This window comes from Vigna unguiculata, chromosome 4 (assembly GCF_037176805.1).
Source record: "Vigna unguiculata cultivar grain cowpea cultivar isolate G323 ecotype 2 chromosome 4, ASM3717680v1, whole genome shotgun sequence".
Lineage (NCBI taxonomy): Eukaryota > Viridiplantae > Streptophyta > Magnoliopsida > Fabales > Fabaceae > Vigna > Vigna unguiculata.
The window spans coordinates 10,772,402-10,780,704 of NC_140795.1; positions in this window are offsets into that span (position 1 = coordinate 10,772,402).

Genomic DNA, 8,303 nt, shown 5'->3' on the forward strand with positions numbered 1-8,303 from the left:
AATGTAAAGACTCAATTCATTTGTTGGCATCCTCACTTTTAATCAAAGTACAGTCTCAATTAAAAGTGAGAATTGTTAGATTGTCCATAGTAAATTCAATCAAAGTACAGTCTCAATTAATTTTACTATGTCTAATCATGTCTATTCCTTTGTTTCTTTACCAAATAGAAAACTTAATTAATCAAAGTAAAGTCTTGACTAATTTTAGTTAAAGTAATTACCTCTAATCAAATTAAAGTCTCAATTATTGGCAAAAACTTATTTAATCAAATGAAAGTTTCTAAACAAAATCAAAGTAAAGTCTCAATTTAATTTAAAAACCTTTTAACTCATATGATTAGCATGCATGTAGATTTAAAATCATTATTTTCTATTCGATTAAGAAGCAAAGGACATAGATAAACAAAAACCACAACAATAATCAAAATAACAAACACATAAATTCATCTAACCTCAGAATCCATTTAAGAAATTACAGTGGAATCAACCCTAAAAGCTTAGCCCTCCATGGCTTTGATGGAATACATGATGATATGAAGGAAAGAAAATAAAAGAAAGAATGAGAGATGTGGTGGAGATGGTATCTGCCAAAACCAGAGAGTTCTAAGTGTCTAAGCTGTGAGTTGTAAATTGTAAGTTCCCTCTTCTGCTCCCTTAAGTCTCTTTATATAGGCTTCAACTGGACTTTGGGCTTTATCTGTCAGTTGCTAAAATCTTTCATTTTTATTTAATTAATTAGCAACTTAATTGCTGTCCAATTTTCAATTTTGCCCCTCTCATTTAAGCATATTTGCAGTTTTGACCAGAGTTTACTGCTGACTTTGACCAGTTGACCAGTTGACCAGTTGACCAGTTTGATTGTCCTATCAGATGCTGACACGTGGCAGTGCAGATTCTCTCTCCAGAATTAGGGTTTCTGCAGATGCAATGGAGATAGAGATGGCAATGACAGCTGACGGCACGGCTGCTGCCGCTTTCCGGCGAGGTGGTCGGACGTGACTTGTGTGTCTCCAGCAATGGTGTTTTTGCGGTGGTGATGGCACGCAAGATGGTGGTGCATGGTTGCTTCGCGTTTCCTGCAGGTGTTGTCTCTGGTGCGATGGTGATGCAATGGCTGGAGATGAACTCACGGTGGTGCGGAAGAATGGACGAGAATGAGGGTGGCTCGCGGTGGTGGTGTTCGCTGCTGGTGTTCGCTGCTGCAGCGGTGAAGATTCATGAGTGAACTGATGCAGGTTTCCATGGTGCGTGGCGTGACGAAACTGCGGTTGTTGTTGCTGTTCGCAGATCTACAATGGAGGTGCTGGAACGTCAATGGTGGCTAGAAGAGGTGTTGCGATGGTGCGTGAAGATGCGGAGAAGACGGAGGCGCGGTGCTCATGGTGGTTGACGGAGATGGCGCCGCTAGATGTGTGTCGCAGGTGAAGGTGGCGTTGCTGTTCGTGGTGGCCGGAAGACGTGAAGGTGCGGTGGAGATGGAGGTTGAAATTTCCGGCGAGTTGCAGTGGTGGCCGGCGAGGAGATGGCGGCGACGGCTGCCATGGTGGGTGAAAGGGAAATTAGGGTTAGGGTTTCATGTGTGAGATGGAGGAGATGATGACGTGGCAAGATCTGAGTGGTCAATTTGGTGAGTGGAAGATTATGACACGTGGCAGCTTATGGTTGGCTAATTTTAAAAGGTGGGGATTGCCACATGGCATGATCTGGTTGAGTGGAGTTTAAGTGGTAGGAGGGGTGCAACTTAGTGAAAACTGGGGGTGCAGAACAGGTTTTTGTGGTCCACTTGAGGGAGGAGTGTGCAAATAAAATCTGGGGGTGCATTTAGCTCCTGATTTATTCTTTTCCAGAATTTCTTGATTTTGGACTTATTTTGTAACTTTGAATACTTCAAAATCACACTATTAATTGACCAAAAATAAATTCCAGCTGCATTAACAAACGTTAGAATATCCAATAATATTTTATGCAACTAAAATCAATTTTTACGCCACTTTTACCAAACTTACTCAATAAATCCAATAATCACAAATCCTAATTAAATCAATCTTTAAGCACAGAAAATTCAATTAAATCCCCAAATTTAAATATTAAATGAGGGCAAAAATTTGAACTCAACAAACTTTTAATCTAAAAGTGGTAGAAAGAAGTGTTGCAACGTCAAAATGAAAAGAAAGAAACCAAGGTGAGAGAAAATTAATGTATGTGGTCTTCATTCAAGCATACAAGGTGAGAGAAAATACATGTGGGCCCTCCACCAGTCAAACAAAATAAACATGTGATGAGAGAGAATTAATGACATAGTTAAAGTTGCACTTACAAATACAAGAATAAATGGACCAATGGTTAAGAGAACACCACACCTCTTCATACTCAACATAAGAGTGTGCCCACCAAGAAAAATATTATAAACATTAATCCTTTTCATCTAAGCCTTCACATGAAAGAGAAATAGAAAAGGAAGAAGGAGAAGGGCATTGTGGTGTGCAAATGAAGAAAAAGAAAAGCTAATGCCTCTGCACCCATATTCACGTAAAAAAAATAAATACAAAGAAGAGAGAGAACATTTAATTTCATGCAAAACAAATGCTGCAAAGAAAAGATATAGCAAAACCAAAGGAAAACCCATGCTACATGTGATGAAAGAGAAATAAATATGTGATAAAGAAAAACAAGCAAGAAAAACAAAAACAACTTATCCCTGCACAAAACTATAGCATATTAAATAAGAAAGCTCCCCATCAACTTATATAAATCATGGTTCCTCATTTAAACCAAGCGTTGCATTACGCATTCTAACCAAAGAAAACCTAGACCAAACACCATGAACCCCAAGGCTTCCTACAATAATCAAAAACCTCATGATGCATGATACTAACTTTTAAAACCAAATATTGAACCAAAACTCTTTTCTTTTATTTTAACGTGTTTGCAACGAAAGAAACCAATGGAAGACTGCACCATGAATAAAAAGGAAATAAACCAATCCAATCAAAATGCACACCATAGAACCCCTAGAATGTAACACCCCATTTAATTAATAAATGTAATTAAAGGAAGTGTCACATCAAAATAATATAGTAGCGCAGTCTTGAAGTTTAAACATAACTCCTTATAATAACTGGAAAATACTAGGAGATGCCAAGGAACACCACGATGCTAGTTACAAACGAGAACCAAAGAATTAACAGTAGATGATAGAGTAGTAAAGAGTAAAGCAATACATGGGTCGTAGCCCTAACGAAAAAGCCCAAAAGAAACATGATGTCCAACCTAGGCAGACTATGTAGCAAAATCATCCCTTCCCTATTGACCTTGAGTGCCTCTCGCATCTGCTCACATCAATAAATTGATGATCATCGCAAAAGGAGAAGAACCACATACAAGACAACCAAACAAGCAAACAAAGTAAGCTAGAGTAGAAATAGTTCATGAAGCAGTCACATGCCATTACACAATCCAAATAGTAAATATATATCATCCAAACATGTTATGACTTCTCAAACAATACACTAGACTCTGACTCGACTCATCCGGATACATATAATCTAGTCGAATTCAGTGGATGCTTGCACTTGTGGTGGATTACCCTGCTCACCCCTGAGTTGCTCACCCCCGAGCTAAGTGTTACAAGTGTTACAATGTTTCAATCCCCCACACACAAGGTTAGCCCTTAATGAGTTTCAGGCCTCCTACTACTCTCACCACAAGAGTGAGTCTCCTCTAAGTGAGACTAACTGGCTTCTTAGAGTATCAGGATGCAACCTTTCCTTGAATCCTTACCAAATTATATAGATGGGACACCACCATGAATTCCCACTAACAAGGGTCATGGAATTACGTCCTGACCACTGAAGCACGACCATGGAATCTCACCTAGAGATTTCAAGGAATTACGCACTGACCATAGACCAATCATAATCAAACAAGTAATTTTTATCATGCATGTATAAACCTCATGTCAACCTTTTCAATCCATCCTCATTCGTATCGCATGTGAAATCCATACCAACGCATCATTCCCAAACCATGAATATAGAATTATCTCTCATATCAATACCATGCCACTTTCATAACCAACCATTTCATGTTCATTACATGCCAAGAATTATCCAAGTTCATCATTCACAACTCATGTTAAGCTCATAAGTCCCAAACCACAATTCATCATATTCACATTAAGTCACTCAGTTCATACTTTAAAAGGGCATAATCAATCCAAACATGTACCCAATATCCAAAAACAAAGAAACCAAAAAGCAAACATACCCCTCGCTCAACCCCTCAGTCAGGCAGAAGGGCCTCACTCAGGCGAAAGGTTCATGTCGCTCAGGCGAGCTCCCTTCGCCTAGGCAAAGTTTCGAATCAGGAACAGTGGCACTGTCGCGCCCTCTCGCTTAGGCGAGACTTCCTCCCTTGCGCGAGATGGGCTCTCGCTCAAAACAAGAGCTCGTCGCTGAGCGACAGCTCGCGCAAGCAACCTGGGCGAGTTGGTTTTATTCTCGCCTAGGCGAGACACACTCGCTTGGGCGAGAAAACTAGAACTCGTCACTCTTCATGCAGGCACATACATTTAATCGGGCCAAAACATGCTTTTAACAGCTCCCAAACCATTTTTAATAGCAACCAAACATCAACTCATGAAACAAGATCAAAGCATGTGAGAACACAAAAATAACAGTAAACCCTAACTTCCCCGTACTTGGAAAAAGGTTAACATAGGGCTCCTAAACCAACACTGGCGAGCACAGCAGCTTCGAGGTTCGCTCAGGAACAACTTTAGGAGCTGGAAAATAAGAGGGACAAAACAGAACGTGGTCATTGGGATGAACCTCAAGGAAATGATAAAATAAAACTAGAGGAGGATTACTGTGACCTCAGAAGCAACTTACATGGAGTGGAAGAGCTTGACGCTTAGAGAGAGAGTGGACGGCTAAACCCTAGTAGAGCTCTGAAAGGAAGAAAGACAGTGTTTGAGGAACTGTTTGTAAGAGTGAGGGCTGAATGGGAGACCCTGGCAGCTTTAAGGGCCTTAGCACAGTATAGGCCAACCCTTAGGCCCAACAGATTAAGGCCAGCCCTTAAAACATTAGGGCAGAAAAATTGGGCCTTATAGTAATAAAAAATCTCATGATGCATGATACTAACTTTTAAAACCAAATATTGAACCGAAACTCTTTTCTTATATTTTAACGTGTCTGCGACGAGAGCAACCAATGGAAGACTGCACCATGAATAAAAAGGAAATAAACCAATCCAATCAAAACGCACACCATAGAATTCCTAGAACCATCACTCTATCACCTATTACAAGACTACAACCCCTTTAAGTTTCATGCGAAAAAGAACAAAACAATAGCTATGCTTGTACGTGGTTCAAATCAGTAGAAACACAAACACAGGTCTATCAAAAACAAACGAGAATAAAACAAGGTCAAATCCAGAAATCTAATTGCAGACCATGGGTTTCATAATAGAATGCGTGCAACAGGATTTTATGAATGAAAACAAGTATAAAGAACCAAGACAGAATTCAGGATCAACTTCATTCATCAAGCAACAAGAAGAGAAGAAAACAAGGTTGGCTTCCCTTACCTGAATTGCTTCTTTCACTCTGCTCCCACAACCTTCAACTCTCAATTTCTCTATTCTTCTTCCTTTTTAAAACCCTAACTTTCAACCTATATACCCGTTAAAACTTTCTAGGGTTTGACCTTATCTAACCCTATATTAAATCTTTCAGTTAAGATTAAAAAAAACCATTATATTATTTAAATCACAATTCAAAAGATAGAAAAATAAAAGATAGAATATGATGTTGCGTGAAGGTTGAATAATAATATAATGCAGCATGTCAACAATGTTATAGTGGCAAGGAAAAAAAAATGCGCCACGTGACCACTTAATCTAAATGGAGAGAGAAAAGAACTTAAGCCAGTGGGTCCCACAATTAAAGAAGGAAAAGAAACAAAACAATATTAACTGACGCATGTGACGCATGTCGCTGGGGTTCGAACACATGTGCTTTCACACTAGCACCAGCCATAACAACCACCAAAATACGAGCTTTCTTGGTATGTATGATGCACCAATAAATTATAAATGTATAAGGTCCACATGCTTTAATTGAGTAATAAAATAATTAAAACCAATACATGAAGGGGACAAGATTCAAACCCATGTATCTGCACACACAAATTCACTCTCCAACCACCAGGCCATTTACTTTCTCATTTTACAATACGCACCACTTAATTATATACACCTATTCGCAACCTTATATATGATATTAAAATTTAAAATAAATAAAACAATAACTTACATCACATAAATAATTATAGTAAATACCACAATAACTTAAATAACTCAAATGATAATTATTTCATATTTCATAATTTAATAACCTAATTAAATTAAATAAATCAACAGTATTAATCAAGCCATTAATTTTTCCCATGTGTTTCCCTTTAGTCTAATTTTTCTCGGGTCTTACATTCTCCCTGTTTCACGCACATATGGCGGCACACCAAACCAAAACAGTATTCAGTTTATTCTTATCCGAACCCAAGCTTCATTCAAGCATATAAATCATAAAACAAAAGTAAAACTACAAGCATACTACAAAGGTACGAAAACCCTAGCTTCCCTTACCTGGAAAATGTTAGCCAAGAACTTCGACACCTAAACCGTGGAGCACAATAGCTCAAGGAATAGCTTCGAGAGCTGGAAAATAGTAGAACAGATTCAAAATGGGTTACCAAGGTGAATCCTAGTTAGACTCACGACCACAAAGCTGGAAAGAAAGAAGGTACGGAGGAGAATCAACTTACGTGAGCAGAAAATAATAGAGGGAGGAGGTCCAAACCTTAATAGAGCTTATGTGGGGAACAAGGAGAGGAGTAAGGTACTATTTTTGGCAAATGAGAGCAGAGTGGAGGGGTTGGCCTACTTTAGGGGCCTTAACACCCTATGGGCCAACCTTTAGGCCCATCTACTTAGGATGAGCCTTAAAATTAGGGTAGAAAAATAAAGGAACAAAGTGGGCCTTGCAACTATTAGTATTTTTATATTATTATTATTATTATTATGATTATTATTATTATTATTATTTATATTATTATTATTATAATTATTAACTATTTATACTATTATTATTATATTTTTAATTTTCTTAATACAATGGCCAAAAATAAAGAAACCAAATTCTCATTTGTGGAATGGAATTAAATGTCAGAGCTTGATTGTTTTACAGAACTATTGTTATAAAATTGGAATTATTTTGGGCCTTTTCATTCTTAATAAAATATCAGCAATAAATTTATCAATGTATTATTTGATTTATAACACCATTCTTTTAGAATTTGAATCTTCAGGATAACGTATTAGATGTTTAACTTGCATCATTATTTATTTACAATGACCCATACATACACATTTCATTTTAATATAACATACATGCGTTTCTATTCAAAAAATTTAACATCAATTTCATGTTGTATTTATGTTATATGGGACCATATTACAAAATATGTCTACATCTCACTTTAACAACGACTTGCATATAAATTATGTGTTTCTATTTAAAAATGTTAACATCAATCTCATGTTGTATTTATTTTGTACAAGACCATATTACACAATATACCTACATTTTACTTTAACAATGACTAGCGAAAACACAAGCGTTATCGCATTTGTATGTTCACATTTTTTTAATTTTCATAGAAATTTGAGTTAAGATTAATAAGAAATATATAATTAATTTTTAAAATACTTGTAAAATGTTATAGAAAAATAAAATATGTACACCCAAGAAGTTTTTAAAATAATAGTTAAAAACAAAAGAGGTATTTAGAAGAACACTTAAAGATGATTTATTTACAAAATAATTAAGTTTTAAAATAATAATTAAGGGTAAAATTGAAATAACGAAATTTGAACACACAAGAGGGTATCCTTTGTCAAAATTAAAAGTTAATAATCAAACTATACAATACAAAACAACTAACCAAAATATATCATTTTTTGTTAATTATACAAAATATATCTTTGCTAATATATATTTATTATTGTTAATTAACTTAAATCTATATCTAAATAATACATTTATAATTCCACATAGCTAAACCAAAAATAACAATAATTGATGTTAAGACCCACTTTATTTTTCTGCCCTAATTTTAAGAGCCTACCTTAATCAGTTGGGCCTAAGGATAGCCCATAGGGTGCCCAAAGCCCCTAAAGCAGCCTAACCCCCTTATTTCTGCCACTTTGCAAAAACAACACCTTGCTCACTCCTTCCTTTC